Genomic DNA, 22,908 nt, shown 5'->3' on the forward strand with positions numbered 1-22,908 from the left:
TCAGTGCAACTGACCTGACTGGATCTCTGCATGAGCCAAAGGAGCCCTTTGAGCAGTTAACTAAGGAACTTGTCTCTTTCTGATCAGATAGTTGTGCTTTTGGCCCTCAAATTCTTTCTTCATTCCTGGTCCAAAAAATCATCATTGCATAGCATTGAAGGGTGTTCCCAGAAGATGCTAAGGACTTCAAATAGCACGCGCCTACCTTTTAAACATGAACAAAGCTATCAGGACTCTGAAATGTGAAAAAAGGTGGTGTTTCAATAATATTAAATGAATAAAAAAAGTGTTTCCTACTTACTGCTCTCATAATTTATAGCAATTCTACATGAGAAATCTATTTCATAGGCCCTTTTCAACCTCTTCTTTATTATTTTTAAATCAATAGAAGGCACTTTAAAGTGAAAGATTAAAAAACTCATGTTTAGTATATTTATGACATTGATTACCACATACAAACTCATAAACAATGAACTGAATCACTGGGTTGCATAGAGTCTTTTTTCAAATGCAGTATGTATACAGCTCATTGCTATTTTTGCCTGCTTATTATGTATGGCTGTTGGGCAACTGATGCAATAGAATAGGAATGGCAGAACCAGCAGGTGTTATTCTATCACATGCCAAATGAAAAAAGAAAAATCTCTAGATGTGTGCTTAAATTTATAATTTCTTCTAAATTATAACAGGTCGTGTACTTCTTTGAATTACTCAGGCAAGAGCCAGTGCTGATTGTCAGCTAGCTTGATGCAACTCTTACCAACAACTTGTAAGGATTACAGAGTTGTCAAAAAGTATATATCATTAGGGGTTTAGTGATTATTTCACTACAGTAAGACACTCCAAATTAGAATCTAATGTTTTCTCCCTTTGATGGTTTTTAGTTATCTGCAGGTGAAAGAATATAAGCCACAAAAGAAATCTGACTTTGCTTGTCATTAATTTTTAATTTGTTTTGAAACATTTTCCAAATATCTTCATAGGCTTCATAATTCATTTCAAAGACTGTACAACACATATTCTTAAGTAGCACAGTGATGGAAAAGTTATTCTAAATGTCAGATCCTAAAGGTTAACTTGTACATGTAGTACGGCTTTTCATACAGTGGCAATGTAGGATGTTTCTGAAGTCCACCATGATGAGAGTCCTCTCGTCCTTTGGGAATAATATAAAAGAAACAGATTACTTCTGTGCACACTTCAAGATTCAGTCTTCTACTCGTAAAACAAAAACCACACGATCAAAACCAAAGCTACCTACAGTTTAGCCTTACTGATTTCTCTATATAAATTTAGATCTAAATTTAAATAAATCTAAATTTAGAGTAAAATATCAGGCAATAATGGAAGGAGATTCTGCTCCAAAGTACCAGGAAGAAGTAAAGTGCCTGCACACCTTGGATCACATACGTAAAGTCGTTGACTACACATGGGTCAAGAACCACAGAGCATGTTCCTTGGTGCACATCTTTACTGAGAGGTACAACTGATTCCTAACAAAAGACGCTCTCAGTTATGTCTTCATCTAAAGGTACTTGCAATACTGCTCAAAAAAGCTGAATTTGTGATATACAATACAGTTTACATGCACTTTCCTCTTTTTTTCTTTTTAGCAATCCAGTTAATTCATACGAAATGATAAGTTTTGAAAACTGTATGATTGCATTCACATTAAGAGAATCCTACCTTCCTGCTTCTTACATGGGTTAAGATCATTTTCATGTATCACGTTCTCAAAGCATACCGATCACAGCAGATTGGAGAATACTCTATTTCCAGAAAGCACTCTGCAAAGTATACAAGGTAGCAAGCTCTTGGTTTCCCTGGTTACCTTCAATTTACATATCACTGAATTAGGAATAAAAAAGAACTGATTTTGAGTCAGAATCTTTATGGGGTCTATCTAGAGGGGGATTTTTAGATAATGTTAACCTCTGCATTTTTAAGGCTCCACTTAAGATAAACAAAGAAATGAATTGTCAATATGACAGACAGAAACAGGAACAAGAAAAAAGGATCATCTGTGCTCAAGAAAATTCTGAGTTTGATGTTAGGATCATATATCCAAGGCGGGAATGCATGTAGTATGTGCGTGGCATTAGACTTGCATGATGATCCTAACTCTTGTGTGCATTAGAGGCAAAATCCTCCCAAGACTGCCAAATTCCCTTCAGAGCTGGCTAATACTCCTCCACAATCACAGCACAATATGCAGAACTAATTATAAGGTACAGTATGTTCACATGTGGACAAAAGCTTACTAGGGTATATCTGCAGTGGGAGATTAGGTTATTAGGGAGATTAGGCCATATGAACAAGAACTGACAGATACGTATATAAATGTCTAATCAGATTTTTACCACATACAGCATCAAGTTTTTGTATATTAGTTACAGTGAGTTCCACCTTCTACTCTACTGATTTCACAAGAATTGTTTACCATACAACCCACAGGAGACAGGAAAAGCCTACTACACAGTACAACATAACAGTAATATAACTAGTTTCAAGTCTTCTCAGAATAAAAGCACCTTGACATCAGAATTTATTTCACCTTCTACAATAAATGACATCACACACCCAACTGAAACAGGACCAGTTCTCCAGTTTTTGCAGTCCTACTTTCATTGTTGTGATTTTATCAGCCCATATCTGGGAAACACTAAATATTACTAACCTTGTCTTTTGTTCCATAATGACTTCCTTATTGCTTCACATAACCATGTAATAGTGTATTTCAGAGTTCACACAATATTAAGGATACAGGTGTTTGGGAGAAAGACAGAGGAATACAGCTAACATAGGAGATGAGAGGTTGAAGGCTAGGCTGAAAATAGGGCAAAAGAGAACCTGGAAATGCACATGAGAAACAGGAGGAGTAAGTGTGAAAAAAATGGCTAACCTTGAGAAAGGGAGAAGAGTAAAAGGCAAGTATTACAGAATATATATATTCTTAGCATTTTAAAATATGCATGGGTGAGAACATAAATTATCTCTCTCCTGAAGTCTAGAGAACACAGCAGTGATTTTTGCAGCTGAGGATTTAGTTTCCATGTACAAATCCTCAGTGTACTCCCCTCCTAACTTACATTTAGAAAAAGCTCCCCTTTCCTTGCACTTTAAGTAGTTAAGCATAACTAAATTTTATTATATTTCTTGCCAAACTACTGCATCTAACTCCAGAAAGACACCAGTAATAATAGGAAAAAAAGCCAAATAAACACGAACTACAATGGTAATGCTTTCAAAAATATTTTTCAAAAACTTTCAGTGATGCTTTTGATTCATTTTGACTCATTTTGTTGATAATTAATTTTTATTTTTTAATACAGCACCTATGTTCTTGTACTACCAGAAGACACCCTTGTAATGACTTGTCAGAATTTTGCTTTCAGTCCTGTCAGTCATTTTTGATTGACAAAACATAAAAGGGGAAAAAAAAATAAAATAAAATCAATACCAAAAGGACAACTGAAAATTAAATTGTTTCAGGTGATATGATCTAATTTCTACAGCTCACTTGGTTCAAAGGCATTGCCTTTTCACAGTGAGTACATAGCACTGCCATTCTAAAACATACTATAAAAAATGATAATAGTTTTGCAAGATTCCAGGATCTCATTAAAAAAAAAAAAAAAAAAAAAAAAAAAAAAAAAAAAAGACTGAAGCACTGGTAATTATTTGTAACACACTTGCTGTGTTATCATTAAAATTAAGAACTTGCTTTTCAGCACTTTTATTTTTAAAACTATTTCTTTAAAATGATGAAAATGTACATGTACATAATTGATTAATAAACTGTTGATGCACTAACTACTTCTACCACCAGAAATAAAATTACACATACAACAGGACACCTTCAATAGACAACAGTCTTTGTGGTTCTTGCTCCAAAAATACCTGTCTTAATGGGGGGGTCACTCATCAGGTACACCCAAGGATAAACCAACAACCATATGTAGAGGGTAACAAAGCTCAGCACAAATATGTAACATTACAGTTAACTATTACTGTGACACTGTGACCCAGCATGTACTACTGTGCAACCAGAAGGTTCTTTAAATACCATTAACAGGAAAGAAACTGCTTTGATTCCAACTCTCTTCTCCTACATCTCTTTAATAAGAGAGCTTTTCCAGTATGTGGCATGCAAACCATTGGAGAAATAAATATATAACGGCAATTCTACTTACTGCCTGAGGCAGTAAATAAAAATACCACCAATAAAGGCATTTAATGCACCAACATCCTTCTCTATTCAAAGAGATTTCCTCTCAAACTTTAGGAGTGTTTCATTACCAATCTCATATCAAAGAGGCCGCAAAAATCAAGGCCAATTCACAAAGCTGTTTCATATTAGAAGAACGAGTAATTTCTTGTGACATTATGCCTTGAATCTCTGCTAACATTGAATTGCAGCTAGAAAGTCTCCAGCCATTAAAAGAAGAAAGGAGTTCTGGAACAGAATCTTACTCTGGAAGACAGGAATAGAGCTTTGACCAGGATCTCTAGTGACCTGCAGAAGAGAAGTTTATAAGGAAAAAAACCTGTAAGCAAGAACTCTAGCACAGGAGCAATGATTGATACCGCTACATCCGCTCTCTATTGCTCAGATGTTTTTTTTATGCATTTTCATAATCAAGAATTAATTTTACTTCAGCTAAAATAACATTACTGTTTTCACTTTAAACTTGTCTAGCATTTACTCAAACATCTAACAATTGTTAGGCTAAAAGCCTTCACAGAGGGAACTGAAACTGGAGTTATGCACTCTATTTTTGAGATAACTGCAAACAAAAAATCTTGGATATCTCAAGGCTGGGAAGTTAATACCCACAAAGCTGCAGAAGCCTGTACGAAGGTGTTCTTGTCAAGCACCATGTAAAAAATTCCTTTTTGGGGGGAAAGGGAAAAGAGGGAAACTTAATTCAATGCTTCAAAACTTACTATCAAATGTATCTGGCCTTTAAGCCTAATCATGCACAGTCTGCCAGATCTTTTTCATTTCATTTCATTTATGTTCCCATTTCAAAAGTCTTTATCAATTTAATGAACTTTATTGTTCTGACACTATCACAGAATAGCAAAACAGAGATGTTTCAATTAGCTACATAATTAAACCTCTTGACTTCTACAGAAGTCAATATAGGATCTAAAATTGAATATTTTGATGGATAGGATATAATCGATAGTGCAGGATATAATGTGTGCTACAAGTTATGGGGAAGGATGACTGGTTTTAATTCAGCTTTCAGCCTGAACTGTTTCAAACCTGAAATGTTTCAGAAGATTTCAAGTTTAAGCCTTTTCTCTGACCAATTCAGAGTCAAGTCTTCACCTTAAATTTCCACATCTTGGGAGAGTATGCCAGTTAGGCTTTATTACAGTCTGACACACACTGATCTCTTTTGCTGAAGCTATTCCACTTTGAATAAGTCTGCTGGAATACTCATTAAAAAAAAAAAATAATCTGGGATCCACTCACCTCTCTTTCCAGGTGAGCCTAAAGCACAGTGATTACACATGTGAAAGCTCACTTTCATCTTCCCCAGAGGACCAACACAGAACAGAACATGTAGTTCCAGCATCTGAGTGACAAGGTTATTCAATAAACCTCACCAGGCTACAACAGGTTTTTTTTGTTTTTTTTTTCCCCTCTGACAAAACTACCCAGTGAAGGTACAAAGCATTTCTGGCCAATAGAAATGACCTTTTCCCAGGGGAGAGGGCACCCAGATAAACTACATTGGACAGAAACAATCCCATCTTAGGTTTTCATCTGCAAATATTTGTGAACATCTTACTTTACATCTCTCAGAGGAACAATAAGGTGACATGGGAAAAAACACCTTTTTTTAATAGTGAAACAATGGTTCACCTGCCCCCCTTGCCCCTTTAACCCATGTCAGTTTCAGTTTTCTTTATATGCTTTTTCTTTATATTTGACTATCGAAAAGCTTTCTTGATGAACTCCCCATTGCAGTACATGTAGAGATTTCTATTTCTCTAGCTGAAGTCGCTATATTATAATCAAATACCCAGAACCTGCAATACAGAGATGTTATCCTGTATTTGCCATTGAGAAACTTCATATACTTGAATAGTTAGTACAGGTCTAGTACAGGTCAGCTGACAGACAGTTATTCATTATGTAATGGTAACTTGCTCATACAACTAGGCCTTATAACTTACTCTGCTCAGGGCTTACATCATTTAACCTATTTAAAACAGTACAACAGTACTTTAAAATGCATTCACTAATCTTTCAGGACCATTTGGTTTATCTTTAGGTTATTTTACTAACTGTAAAGTGTTCAAATCTGCATTTAATCTGATACACACATCTATTATTCAGCCACTGTACTTTAAAGAGCATGCATCTTAGACCTGTCACTCTATTTGATTACATCCACTGGATTTATTCTTTTTTTTTTTTTTATTATTATTATTTTTTTCCCCAAAAGCAAGTCCAGCAATGATTTCTTTATTACCATTGATGTGTTCTCCTTCTGAGTGCCAATTACTTCAGATAGTCACAGGTTATTGAACTGATGCTGAGAAATATAACTCATGCTACTTCTGAACACTAATATCCAGGACCATAAAAAGTAGCAAAATATATATACCACAATTTAACTATGGGACAAAATTATCATTACAGATCATAATAAATATTTAGCTGACACGCCCCACAACTTAAAACTAAGGTGTACTGTAAAACTACAGATTGGACCTTTAAAAAAATAAAAAATAAAAATAAGTATTCTACAGTGTTAAGTATCAAATTCATATGTTGAAATGCCACTGACAGTGTCAGAACACAATGATTGTCTTAACTGTTCCTTAAAATCACTTCTTCGTTTGCAGTCAGGAGTTGTAATTTACAGTCCTCCTCAAATAGATACACTTCTAAAGTCCTTAATATTAAATTATTCTCAAAGGGAATTTTTATGAGCCACAACATTTCTATCAAAAAGATTTCCTACATAACCAGAAATAAAGGACTTCATGGGACAAAGGACAGTTCAAAACTCTACCAAGTTGTTTACAGTACAAGTTTTAAATATGTCTGAAAGCAATGAATCTCATATCTAGATAACACAGCAACAGCTGTATTAAAAGGAGAAACTTTTTCTTTTTTTTTGTCTCTGAAAAGCATATTAAACAAATCACCTACACTTACCTTATTATTTTTAATTTACAATTCACAATATAAAACGTGCGTCCTTACCCACATATCTAATATGCACTTGTACCACGGAAGAAATAGCTGGACTCTCATGTGTGATACAATGTAGTGAAGACTGTACAGATGAATTTTGCCTGGAGACCAGAAAAAAAACAAACTACTACTTTCTTTTATGTCATTATGGAAAAAGTTTAGAAACGTTTGAAAAGAATGCACCACCTCAAACACATTTTGCAAAAGTTCAAAATTTTTAGGGGGGAACTTTTTAAAATCTGAAAAGTGAAGGCATATAATGTGAAATTACCAAAAAAATGAATGTTTTTACTGCTAGGAGTTACAGAGTTTGTAAAGCAGAGTCCCAGACAAAGTTTTGCTTGGCAATTCCCATTTCAGACTGGTTTTACTCAACAAGCAGCTGCTCAGTTTTCCAAAAATTTTAGAAGCGTATAAAACAAATTCTCAGAAGTCTAATTATCTACTTAAACTTTAAAAGCAAATGGTATTGTTTCACTGCACTTAAATTATTTAGAAGTATATGACATTATGTAACACAAAACATGCATACAAATTGGTCTTAAAACTGGTAACAAAATGTTTAGGTATGTAATATTTAACAAGCAATCTGTAACAAATTAATTAGTTAGCATGTTTAATAGCTCATATTTTTTAGTTACGTGGTTAACAGCTAGTTAAATTACGAAGCTTTCCTCTTAAGTCTGATATAACAATAGAAATATAGCCATATACTGACTGCTCTGCAAATTTAAATGTTACTTGGCAAGCAGATGCATCTTTATGCATTTCCTTCTCAATAAGTGTATGTTCCAACAACAATCAAATTTGATTTCTTTACAAGTGCTCTTAAATATATTTAGTAACAGCAACACTACACACTTGAAGACTCTTTAGTCAGTCAATTACTTTTGTTTCTCACATTTTAATCCAGTTTTACACTAAGAAGGGATTGAGATTAGCACTAAGAAATTATTTGAAAGATTTAGCTTCCATATGCAAAAAGCCCTGATACTTAAGCACATACTTCAGAAAATCCACCAGCTGTGTTTGAGAACCTGAAACTTGGTCTTTCAGCATCCTACCCTCTTTCAGCAACTCCTTGTCAGCTGAACACCAGCCATCCATCTACCTTCTTAAACTGCAACTCATTTCACAGGGAAGTCAAATGGCAGTAGTTCCTCTCACTTTTACCTGCGGCCAAACTGGGGACATCGTCACTAACAGTCCACACATTATCTAACTTCTCTTTGCAGCCACAAGACTTAGAACTCTCTTTAGACTTTCCTCAATAAGACCAAACAGTCCTATCTTAGCTCAGATACTTCAGGATCTGTAATTCTTGACACACATCCACAGCTGCTGTCTAACTGTCTATGAACCTTTTCTGGGACTAATACGGAGCTGATCTCTTGGTTCATGTCCTCAGAGAATAACCAATACCAATAAATAAAGGTTACTGGCATTTAAAATTTTTGTCTCCTTCTTTACAGTATTTTCAAATAATTTTGAAGTAGTTTCAAATGAAAAGGTCAGTTACTGTGGTTTTCTTTGTTACATATTTTATATATGTGTGTGTGTATATATATATATATTATATATATAAAGACTTACTTCCAGAAAGTGGAAGCAAAGCCCTGCAATGTTAAAGATCTTTTGATTTGGAATGTAAACTTTTTTTTTTTTTTCTTTTCTATTTTAAACAGAAACTGTATCCAAAACTCTTCGGCAAGAATTCTGAAGAAAAAGAGCTTCCCGGCTGAGAAAATTTACAGACTTCTTCAGGCTCAACACATAGGTTAAGGTCTTCTCTTCCAGCTCTTAAATGGATGATACATACTGTCAAATAACAGTTTAAAAGGACCTTGATTATGAGTTGAGGTCTAGAGACCAAAAAGTCTCTGGGTCTAGCATGATCTTAAATGCAGATTATGTCTCTTTCCCCATAACAGTTACCTGCAACTGTACCATCACATCATCAAACTACATATTCCAGGGGGAAGTTTTCCCAGAAGGACAATTTCTCAAAGGTTAACATGCAATTGAAGCACAAAATTTATTACACTTCCTGGAATTTAAAAAAAGCAAACATACACACTGTGTTTGGATTGCTTTGGAATAGATATTTCTACTAAATCTCTAGTAAAGCAATTTCAATAAATCACAGCTTTTGTAATTAGTTATTTCAATGAAGCATGCTCAGCATATCAAATACTCATGGACTGATGATATGAGGCAGAAATTTATGAAATACAGGAGATAATTGAGTTCCTAAGTGATTAAACCATCATTGTTTTAGCAACAACAGCATTCTACACAGTCTGCTCAACTTGTAAGTAATGGTTCTGTTGTAACAGGTATACAACAAGACTTAACAGGCTGGACGTCAATTCAGTGCACTGCGTTTGGCTGCTTGGTAAAGATACAGTCTACTGAAACAAGCTTTTATTAATATGTTTATCTGTGCGCTGTAAGACTGTTTCTCTTGTAACTGTTTGCCAATATTTTTGAATATATTTCTGTAATCTAGCATCTAGCTGCTGTTTTGTTTTTGTTTTTTCCTTTGATGGTTTTTATTATTTGTTTTTTTTGTTTGTTTGTTTTGTTTGTTGTTTTGTTTTATAACCTCTGCTTCTCCACATTCTAACCTGTACGTTAAAAAAAGTAAACATCAATTCTACATCACAAAGCCACATGATGTAAAGATGAATCTGGATATTAGTAAGATACTTTCATGGGGCAGGGTATTCCAAAGGGTAAGAACAGACCGAGAAATGCCTTACATCACTTTGTGCTTCTGGATTCTCTCTAAACTCCTACAAATAAAAAAAAAAAAAAAAAAAAAAAAGAGGCAAGATAGGCTAACACCACATTATCCTACTGTAAAAATGAGTAGAAAGTAAGCAAGCTCCTACTGTATCTAAATACATTAATTATTACCATGTCCAGCCTACTTTTATATACAGCTAAATGTGGGACAAAAGGAAGCAGTGCTAAAAGGACCACAAGGTATTCCACTCAGAACTCCCAGTACCTGCTGTTGTTCTATTGCTAACAGTTGAGAGAAACAATTGTAAGAGAACCAAAACTAAACACAGAAAGGTCTACAGCTTTCTAGATGTCTTTCTTAGCCAGTCAGTACAGAGGTAATGGATAGATGAAGCCTCCTGGTTTTCAGTTTGGGATTTCATCCCTCAGAAACTCTGAGACATGACAAAATCTCAAAGCTACGTTTTCTAGTATTGTAAGAGTCTGGTTTTAACCATCTCAAGTGATGAACTTAGTACTAATCCCTCTGGAAGGCTATTTTGCAGTCTAAAATTAAAACAGGAGAAACGAGTACTTGATACATAGCACTTACACAACCTTTTATATGCTTAAAGAGTTCTACAAATATGACAGTCTGTGAACATGTCAGCTGTGGCCATCCTGAAACTGAAGACATTTCCATATATGCCCTTAGCACACCTATTCAATGGAATATTAAAAATATCTTTGGCATCAGGTGTTCTCAGTGTTGTGATCCAGGTAAACCTTGCCTAATGATGGCTTCATCATGGACACATGGACACAATCCCAGAATCACACAGAATCACAGAATTGCAGAGGATGGAAAGGACCTCAAGAGATCATCAGGTCCAACCCCCCTGCCAAAGCAGGTTCCCTAGACTGAAAAAGGACAAATGCCACAGGTCAATACAATCCTCAGTGACTATCTAGTTATGGTGATGAGCTCACTGGGATACACTCTGATTACTGTAAAAGTTGCCAAGATTCTTTTCTGAAGTCAGACGTGCTACCCCAGTGGGGAAGGATTCCCCCATACCCACCTCCAGACATTAACTGCTCGGATTGTAATTACAATAAACTTGTTTGTGGATTTGGTCAGTTTTCTAATTCATAAAACAGAACATTCTAGTGACAATGGATCAGTAGCTATATATTAACCTATTTAATTCATATTTTATGGCTCTATGCCATCCTTATGTTTCAGACTTAACCCTTGCACACTCCAACACTCCCCCCGCTGTTAGCAATTCCCAGCAAAAGTTCTTAAGTCTTGGTCCCTCTTATCCCTTCAGCTTTCTTCATATCAACAAAGAGGTCAAGCGACCTCCCAAGAGATACCAAGCTGGTCTATCAACACACATACGTGTTCTGTACAAAGAGACAGAAGAAAGAAAAGAGAGACACTTCTTCATCGGACTTTCCACATTTATTTATTTATTTATTCCTAAACTTTTCACTCTTAGCTCTCCCCAGTTCATCCCAGCACTTGGGTGGAAAAAATAAAACAAGCAAACAAACAAACAAAAAAACCCACAACTTGTCTCTTTTCTATGGCCAAACTAGTTAGCTCTCCTAATCATCTTCTACACTACATCACTCTTCTTCAATCTTGCTTGAAATCTTCTGAACAGAAAATCATCTCTGTAGTTTTGTTATAGTATTCTCAGTTTCTGAAGCTGTCATTGGTAGTCAGTGTCAACATAAATAATGCAGCTTAGTATTTGAGAGCATGTCTTTTTAACAGCTGGCTGTATCCCAGTGTAACCATTTCCTGTGGGTCACAAAGCTTTTCTCATTTGGAAATTCTTGTTGTTTGTCTTTCCATGTCCACTCTTATGACAATACTTTTTAACAATGATCAGCATTGAAACTCTATGCTACTCACATGGATTCATAAAGCCAATTTTGCCTACGGACACTAACTGTTATTGTTATTATAGGTAGCATAACTGACTGTTCTTCCTCACCAGCAGAGGTATTTGCGTGACTTGACACAAGCAGTGCTTTTATTGCAGTATAGGTATTTTCATGCATAGTGATGCTTTTTCACCAGTCAGTGTGGCATCTTCTCTCTGCATTGTTTCTGGCAAAATTTATTGTGTTGCCCTATGTCACGCTACATATTCAAAAGGGCAATATCTAAATACATTTTAATGGTGGTACCTTTCACTGCTCCTTTGATTGCTATAAGTATTCTCAAATAGTTTTTCTCTGAGGAACTGGCCTTCTTGTCACCCTTATCACTATACACTATTAATTTATTTAACTTTGCCAGCTCTGAATCAGTATGCAGCTTTTAAGTACCTTTTACACATTGTATATACAAGTTACATCCATAGCACTTCAGGTGATTTTTTGGTCCCTGTACTGTTTTACTTACAGATCCATCAGATGAAGACTACATAACAAAGCCATTGTCAAAGCTACTTTTGACTTTTTTTTTATTTTTTACCTATTTATTTTTAAACCAAGCACTTCATTTGTTCAAGACTCTTAAAACATGTTTTCTGCTGTCATCTTCTTTGGTGATTTTACCTCATGAGCTGATATTTCAGAAGAGATTTTAAGTTCAAAACTATCATAAATAAACATTACAAAGTTCAAAATGCATGCAGTTACTTAAAGACATAATTTGAAAAGAATTTAAGATTCTTCTTTAATTCAAACTGAAACAATGAGATACATACACTTATATATAAAGACAATATCATGTGATCTGCCTTTAGGTTTAACATTTTTGTTAAACATTTAAACTGGAGCTTTTTATTAAAGAAGAATTACTGGCCTAAATCGCCTATTCCTTAAAACAGGATTTGAAAGTCTTCACAGATATATTACTACATATGAAAATGTAAACACCTTAGTGCTAATATGCACAAATATATTCTGGCTGTTAGTATTACCAGGTCACTGGACAACCCAATAAATAAGTAAAATAGATTTCATAGGCAGACTGCTTTCTTCTAGTGAATGGCCTATCTGGCTGAGAGGCCAGACTCTTGATCACATTCTTTAGCTGATACCAAATAACCCTATCAGTTAAAGATGACACACAGTTCCAATATAGTTGTGCCTGAAGTGACGCCTGGTCTTGTAACCTGTGAGAAATTTTAGCTTTATGTTTGGAATTTTTCAGAAACCCAGATCTCTGCCTTTGAAATGCAACTATCAATCAGTGACTTTGTTGGCAGAAAGGTGAAAAAAATGAAGGTTGTGCTGTTTTACATAATAAAATTGCAAAATACAAACTTGATGTGCATAATAAATTATACTACCTATATCAAATTACACATGTACAGCTAAATTTTTCAGAAGGGTGACCTTCTATAATTTCTTATGCATTCTAGAGCTGTGTTAAAAATACATTTAACATTTGAAATTCAGATGGTTACAGTTATAAAGCTGCTGACTCATAATATCTGAAAATGTAATAGCAAGTAGGATCTTAACTTGATGCATGGCTTACCGAACCTTTATCACTTCTATAAATTATTAAATTAACTCTGTGCTACTTAGATGTGTTTGTACAGAATTTCCCATAGATTTGAGCAGCTAACATTACTTGTATTTAGCCTACTTTCATATTTTGTAATTCAACCATCATGTTTCATCAAAATGTCACCTCAAATTTACTCATTTATTACTTACAGTATTATTGCAGGGGCGTGGGGAGGTGGGATGGGGAACAAAGCAACAGCTATCATCATGTTGGGTTTGCAGGTAGATAGAATACAATCCAGGATCCTGTTTAATGAGCCTCAGCTATCCCTTATATAAAGCCCAATTCCACAAAGCACAGCTGAATTACTCCAGCTCAGCTCAAAGGAAAAAATGACTGATGAATTAACACAAAGAAACAGCATACAAGCTAAAGAATTGCAAGAATTGCTTTTTAGTAAGCATAAATAAGGAACAAAATCTTTTGAGTCATTAGTAGTTTGCAATCAAGAATAGTAGTTAGTAGTTAGAAACAGTAGTTAGTAGTTTGAAATCAAGATAAAAAACACAGACATAAAGAAGCATAAAACTTACAGAGAAAACAAAATGACTTGGAAGACAGCAGCTTCAAAAGATCAACAATTACCACATTCCCACAAGCAACACACGTTGCCACCTTTCCATCTCACTGATGACTGCCTGGCCAGCTGTGACTCATGAGCAACTCCATCAGGTATGGTGAAGATAATACTTAGCCTATGGGAATATTAGTTCCAGCCATTTTCTTATCGTGTTAGACAATAAATTGCTCTTTATACAATTGAAATCTTTATTAGTGATGACCACTACTTAGTATTCAGTGATTTCTTCCTCCCAACTAACAAAATCAGACTGATAATTCTGAGTCCCTAATTGAACACTATCAACACCTGGTACTTTGTTATTCCCGAGGGTTTTGTTTTGGGTGCCCTCTCAATTTCTGGCTCTTTACAAACAATTCATTTTTGTAGAAAATACATGTCTTTATCTTTAGTCATTTCACCATTAAGACTCTCACTGCACTACTCCCTCAACCTTTCTCTAATTACATTCTTGGTAACTATTTTGGATTCTCAGTTTATTTACTCTTTCACACAATCATACCTCTGCTGTTTCTCAAGGACTCTGTCCCTCAATCAATTATCCTCCTAGTGTTTTATTCTCCTCTCAAAAAAAGAGAAGCTGGATGTATTAATTGCATTTCCATTTGTATCACATTATTAGTTACTAAGTAATGCACAGAAACTAAGCAGAAGCTTCCCTGTAGGAATGACTGGGATCTGTGCATGAAATTACCAGCTGAGAAAGACGGTTTCTTTTTTTTTTAGGCCTCTGACCCTCATTCCCTATAGGGTACCAATTTACCAGAAGTCTAGTATCGCATAAGGAACAACCTTACCACTTCTGAAGGAAGAAAAAAAAAAAAAAAAAAAGGCAAGGGGAGTTGCTGTTTGTTGCATAGGTGTTTGTTTGGCTGTTTGGTTGGGTTTTGTTTTCTGAAAAAGCAGATCCAATAATCTGTAGGGTAGCATGTGAAATTCTACCCCCCAAAAAGCAAACAAAAAAAAAAAAACACAGATATTATTTTTTAGATGGGAAGAATGTGGAAATAGAGAATGCAGGAACCAATGACAAGCTGCAATGCAGTTCTCTACCCAACCACCTAAGGTGTACAAGACTTCCTGGCCACATGCATTTTATATATTTAAAACTCTAGTTGCAAAAGAGTGAGAAAAATCTGAACTTTTTTTTTTTCATGTAAATTATGTGTTCTACCTGTACACATATATCACAGGGGCCTTTAACAGCAACTTAACACCCTGTTAATTTTGAATTTTCCTGTAGAGTACTTCTCCCCCATTTGCCTCAGTCTGACCTCAGTGAAAGATTTCTTTGCAATACCTGATTCTATTCTGAAGAAAACACATCATTTCACACGGACTCCAAAACATTTGTGTTCTGGTACATTTCTATAAAGTATCTGCAGGATAACATTTATACTGAGACCTTGCGAAGGTCTTCCAACTTCAGGAAAAAGCTCAACAGCATGCAAATACAGAAAAATATGCCTGCTCTTGAGGGTCCCCCAAAAAACCCTTCAGTTATCCTTCTGATCTGCTTCATCTCCTCTATTAAGCCAGACAAATACAATTTTTTGTATTGTCTTTTATCTTCACAGCATTAATTAACCTATGGATAACAGTGAATGTGAATTAGCTGCACTCAACAATGATCCTCAATTTCTTCATGCAATCCTCAAACCCTCTTTTGTTCTTTGTACTTCAAGTGATTCTCATAGTCCCTCTGTGATTCTACCATATCTCTGCATGTTCTCCCACCAGGTATCAACATGCTCTGTAACCTTTACACATTTTTCTAAAACCCAAGACCTCTTCTTTGTTACCTGATACACCTATCTGTATTTTAAATTCCTCACAGATATTTTAACTGTGCTTTTTTCAGTGTGTTTGTTATTGTGACCTGGCTCCTTCCCATCCCTGGGCTCAGCCACCATCAGCTCTCCTCAAATATCTACTAAGCTGAATGATACAGCCCAGGAACAGATCTTGAATAACTGGCAAACAAATCAATTTCTTACCACTGCTATTAATTTCTGGTCACCTGCTATTAACATTTCCTGTTAAGTGATTTCCAAATATTTTCCTTTCCTACTGACACCGATAAAGATGAAAATCACACAAACAACAAAGTGCCTGAAGAAAAGGACACATTTTGTTTATAGCTATGCAGAGAGACTTTGAGGAAGCTATATGATTTCCTGTGCTTCACCACGCTGTTCCTACAGTACTGGGACAATTTCATATCCTTCAGACCAATCAGAAATTGGTTTGGGAAGCAGTTTGGCTCATCAGCATCTCACAGCCTGCAAAGCCAAAAGCTGATTACCAGCTCAACCTCTTACTTTTTACAATAAAATGTATCTGAGCTACAATTCAAAGTTCTCCAGCCTTCAACCAGATATCCACTTCTGTTAAGCAGCTGCTAGCTACCTGTATACACTGAGTATTCCTAATTAGACATTATATAGTTATGTCTGTCCATGTCTTTAAGTTTTGTTAACCTATTTAATGCAGTTCTAATGTTATCTAAGCAAACATAAATATCGATTCCATAAATGAGTGTGATCATTTGCACAGAATTTTCTGTGAACAATTCTCACAACTGCCCAATTTAGTACAGTGCTTGGCTCCATAATGTGCTGTAGCCATGTCCTGCGGAATATTCATTTCAGCAGCATTCCTCGACACATGAAGGGAACAGAGCATGAACAGATGCACCTGCGGCAATCCCTCTGTTCTCTTCAGCTGTCCACAAGACAGCTCTTTATGGTTGTTCTGTCCCTGACTGGAGGACAGGAGGCTTCTCTAACAGCTAAAAAGGGGCCAGGAGCACAGGTTGGTCTTGGCTTAAGCTTACTTTTCAGCAAAGCATGCATACATAGCAAAACTTAACTTCCGTTCCCCTAGTCTCTGGTACTTGCACTTCATTTGTGAGATGTTTCCTTTACTGAAAAGATGGACAAAGTGCACTGTCTCATATTTGTGCTTGGTGATTCATCTTATTTGCTATTTATAAATCTGTTATTGGTTCTATAAATAAATCTAAAACACTAACAAAAAAGGTACCCTGAAACAAAAATATAATGAGAGCAAACAACCAAGGAAAGGATAATTGCATTTTTCTTAGGCTATGCTAATCTGTAGACTATAAGTGCTGTCTGGTTACACTTGAATACTGTTAATTTGCACGTAGCTGGGAGCACTGGCATGAACTGCTACCATATTACATCATGATACCTAACACTAAATGCTCTTTCAGACTTCAGCATTTCATACTGGAATTATTTGACTTAGCATATTTAGATGCACAAAACTACACTTCTTCTACAACTATAAATCAGAGATTATTTTACTACAGTTTTTAAAAAATCAAGTATGCAAGTATTTGATCAAATGTTTCTAGTAAGCAGATGCTAACTACAAGCCATATATGCAATAGCTGTTTATGCCTTGCTTGGCAAAAACAATCATTCAGATATTGGTATTCAGACAGTAAAGTGCTTGTCAAGATCAAAATGCTAATCACTGCTTGCTGAGAAATTCAGTTGTTCCCAGCTGTAGTGAAAGCAACATGTAGCTAGAAGCAGCTGCAGCTTGTTATTAGGATCTAGCCTTAGCTGAAGTAGGATTCCTATACAAGGGTATTATGGAATGGTCACCAAGGTACACTGGAAAATTTACAAAGCATGCAACTATGATGTTTGTATTATACATTAAAAGACAAAAATAAATAAAATAAACTGGTATCAAAAGGTTTCTAATTCCTAAATAGTAACACAACCTTTTCTAGCAGCAAAACAAAATGTAGGTACATCTGGGGTTCCCAGCAATGCTTCTTCCTTTGAACAAAGGATTTGATCATTGAATCCAGAATAAGTGTTAATTAATATGTCATGTTATCATAATTGACTAAGTTATACATACATAAACTATTGTGACTATTTTTCCTATTAATAGCATTTCCATTAAAAAATAATAATAATTTCAAAATTATTGACTACTTTTATCTTGCTTACACACTTTGAAAAAGAGCAAAGTTTAAGGATTAAATGAATTAGAGATATGACAAAAAGGACAAGCCTGGACACAACCACTCTTTTGGACCTAACAGCCTGCAATCAGATTTATGTACAAGGATCCTTGCGTCAGAGCCCCACTGTTTTACATAGAGTTTCACACAAGCACTAGAATCTATTCATATAGACTTGATTTCCGAGTCACAGCCTAGATCATCGCTGTGTACTACAAACAAAAACAATTACAAACACTCTTTAAGCTACCATACACTGTGCAGCTAGAACTGTGGTTCTGTTTTTTGTTACATAATTATAGATTGGCCTCTAATTACACTGCATCATTCTATCCTAATCCTGGCAACCCATCAGGAACTAACTGCATTGTACTAAACCATAATAAAAGTCTTTTAATTAAAAAAAATAAGCCTTTATAAGATATTACTTTGCAATGCACAGTAAAATATTTAATCAAATACCCAATCTTATCATACAGCTAGCTAGACAAGCCAAGGATATTACTTCCACACCCTTTTCTTCTCCCAGAAGCCTAACATCTGTCTGTAAGAGCTGCTGGGGTTATACATATTCATTCTCTAACCACAGGCAAGGTCTCGAAAGGACATCATAAACACAGCATTCACAAAATACATAATCCTGCTTGAGAATCAATTTAAAAAGACAGATGGACAGTCTTGCAATACTGCAAGTGTTTGTAACTTTCCATGGTCTGTATTCCTTCCTAATTTTGAGAGCTTTTCACATTGCATTACAGCATACTGCAGTTATGACAAGTTTTTGTATGCACAGAACGGAGACTACCAATAGTTACAAAGGAAACCAAAATCTGAAAATGTTTCTACTCTTCCAAGATTAAAACACTACTAACATCAGAATAATCTAATAGGCACAGAAACTAGTCTTTTGAGCCAGAAGTTCAATTTCTTGCTCTATGGATAACCTTAATGACTCTAACAAGTCATTCCACCTTTGTTTCTTACTATCCTTTGTGAAATGAGGATAATCAGGGCACTTTAACACCTACAGGTCAATATTGCTAAGTAAGAGATGAGGGATACAATGTTGTTTATTACTATTATATCAACCTCTATGCAGCCTCTGGGTTATGAATTAAAGGGGATTATGAAAATATGGATTATGAATTAAGAAGGGAATTGTTAACACTTATTTGCCAACAATAAGTTCTTGTATTTTTAGACAGCCTCTATTACATAATTAGAGTAACCAAGAACACATCTGATGACTAGTACTACTGCCACAATATTCTTGTATGCATTTTTTTCCACATTCTCATTCAAGATGTTAAGTGCTGTGGCTTTGTATATATAATCCACTTAATTTCCAGGAACACAGCATTCACCTACTTGGTTGTTTAATATCAAGGACTGTTGTTTTAAATAGTAGAAAAGACTGATTTAAGTTGCCCTGTTAGGCTAGCTAACAGATTTCATAACATGCTTATTAATTCCAACAAAAAAATAATAACTTCTTTGGGATTGCATTTTATCAAAAGATTCTGGAAGGATTGGAAATCCATTTAGGTGAATGCTAACACCAGTTTCACCTTTCATGAAGACAATAGATCAAAATAAACTAATTTCTCAAACAGTAATTACATTGATAGAGAATTCTGAACATATATAAAGTGTATAGAAAAATTCAAAAAAATATATATTTTTTTAAAACAGTACTAAAAACATAACTAGCCAATTATTTTATTTTGGAACCACAGTATTATTTGGTAGTTTGCCCACTACCTTCTCCCCCTTTTCATGTATTATAAGCAGGAAGAAATTATAGGATAGGGATGCTATAATATGGAAGTTAAGGCTGTTTTTATTTTTTTGATAAAGTTCTTCGAGTACAGTTATAGATAAAACTCATACCTCTGTATATGAACTGTTTAAGAACTCACCTGTATATCTTGAGTAGTACTTGATACACAAGTTTCAGTGAACCCAGTTCTAAGTCAGAGCATTCAGCAGCATTCCTCTGTCCCCACACTGCACACCTATGCATTAACTACCTCTTTAGGCTGTATTCCAATAATCTCAATACTTGACACTCGCAATGAAATTTAAGACAAATTTGTATGTGAAAGCCTGCAGATCTGGTTCTTAATGTCACTAAAACTTAAACAGAATTGTACTGTGAATTCCATACATTACAGCTATCTGCATAAATGTGTTTTAATACTAAATATTTAGTAACTAATTTTTGAATAAAACAGTTTCCTGTTGCTGAGGAGAATCTTTTTCTTGAAGTTCACACAAGAAGTTTCACTAAAGGAATTCATTACATGAACTCTAGCAATACATACCAATGAGATGCTTTATAGTTACTCTAGTGGGTTTCACCAGCCCTACTATTTCTTGAGCATTAGATATTTCAGGTGGATCCCACAGTGAAATAACAAATCATACTGTCCTTAGTATGTCCCAAATATCAGATATTAGACCCATAAAATATGTCTACTAAGTACAGTTGAAATCAAGATCATTCTAATTTAACTTCTAACAAAAATATAAAGTATATTTTCAAAATCAGTTATATTTTCTTGGGCATTGCACTTAAAATTCAAAGATGAAAACTGGCGTTGTTCTGGCAATGAGCTATTTTTGGAATAATCGGATCCTGAGCACCTTTCCCAAAGAGGAATAAGAATTACTCTGTCTCACCTACTATAAGATTTATAACGCATTCTGTGAAGGTGAAATCACTTGTTTTGCGTCTCATCTCCTCATTACACGAAGAGATTAACCCACTTTTCATTAACTTTAAGTTAGCACAATCATTTCACTGTTTTAGAGCAATGAAACACTTATGACAAAGCTAATAAGCAATTCTAACAAATGGGTATTAAACTGAACTTAAATGCAACTGTTGACACTGTACACTTTTTCAGGCTGTGCAAGCTGCCAAAGCTACATTAACTTCAGGCAAAGTTTTACTTTAATACTGGAGACTTCCAAAACACCAAAGCAATAATACAGTTTGTGTATGATCTTGATCCAGACTGAAAATAAGCAATGCTATTCACTTCAAGTGAACATCAGAGTCACATGCTTGATGAGAACTTACCTTTAGTACCAACAGTTGCCATCTGTTCTATCAGGAAATTAAGATATATGACAATGAACTTAATTCTAGGTAATGGTATGTGATTTGCAACTGTAATCTGGAGATTACAAACAAAATCTTTCCCTGTACCCTTGCCACTTCTGTCTAGGAGAGCTGAAGACAGCACTCAGAAGGAGAAATGTCTTTAGATGGCCAACAAAAATGATTCTCTCCCTCTCAACCATTTTGCTGCTGAAACAGCAGTAAAAAGTAGTTGTGGCTTTATAAGCACTTTTTTTTTTTTTTCTCCCTTTTAAATGTTCTTTATGTATGATTGACTCATATAATGTGAATTCTCTTCCAAAACAACATAAGATCCCATTATGCACATCTGTACAAGGATCAGAAGAGAGAGGTGAACCATGAGTAATGATTCCTTTGGTAGTAAAATAAAATTTTGGTCATATCTATTTTCTAGATTTAAACACCACACTCTGAAAGTCTTAAGTGTACATAAAATATCTTTAAGTGTATGGAAATAAATAAGTGTAGGGCTATCATCAGCCAGTGACCATAAACGACTGAAATACAACATGTGCATTTACAGCTCATTCACAGAAAAGTACTTCCAAAAAGAAAGTTGTAGCTATACAAAAACAAGGCAATGGTAGTAATTTTCAGAATTCAGGTATCTGCAACTGAAACAGATCTATAATACAGTAATACAATATTTATGCTGCCTTTGTTGCAGGGTTAGAAATTCAAGGAAAGCTAAACACCTTTCTGCAAGTATGAGATAAAGTAACACCAGATAAGTGAAATGCTATATTCTTCAAATGTTCATAAGAAGATGTGTTTAAAGAGCAGATATTAAAGAAAATGAAAAGGGTATCTAGCCTCCAACAAAATAAACAGACAAGTACTCAAATGCTCATTAAATATAGTAGTAACTGCTATGTTATACCAGAACTTTGCAAAAGAAGCCAAAGAAAAATAACCTGTAAAACACGTTTTTTGAAAAACATCTATCAGAATGCATTTTTTTTTCATCCATGAATAGCCTTACAGCTATGAGAAGCAGACTAACCACTCAAAAACAGGCAGATAGTGAGACAAAAAACAAACAAACAAACAAAACAAAACTAATAAAAACATGTAAAGTTAAAACAGCAGTATCAAGAACCATGACAAAATTTCTATATTGAAAGACTGATTTGATAAGGTTGAGATGGCCACATTCAGTTCTTCTGGCGTGGCAAGAGCTTTCTCTGTACATTTTACAGAAACAACCTGGCACCATACTTTCTGGGTCGTAGCTGCACTAAGTATTCTAAGGATTTTTTGCCTTTATATATGGATAGCTCTGTAATAGGATTTCAGATATACCTCAGAATATACACTTATATATATCTTCTGTATAGTATACAGAAGATATACTTCAGGCAACAGCCGAGCCAATGATTACTTGAGGGCAAAAGATGCAAATTTATTCTCCATCACTACCTGCACTCCACCATCATCACACCCTGTGCCTCAGAACCAGTATTCATTACATAACAGTTCACAAGGTAAGTTAGCAAAATATCTAATTATGTTGCTACAGAGTTTACTTCCTATCACCTCAAGTCTTTGATGTGCCTCACCACAAGGTCAGATGAGCACAGAGGGTGGCACAAAGGAAACATAAGAGATAGGCAGCCAGCATCTTCTAGGCAGCAAACAGGGCACTATCTAGTAAGCAGTACTTCAGTGCTGAACATGAAGC

The sequence above is a fragment of the Anas acuta genome, chromosome 10, assembly GCF_963932015.1.
Source record: "Anas acuta chromosome 10, bAnaAcu1.1, whole genome shotgun sequence".
NCBI classification, from domain to species: Eukaryota; Metazoa; Chordata; class Aves; order Anseriformes; family Anatidae; genus Anas; species Anas acuta.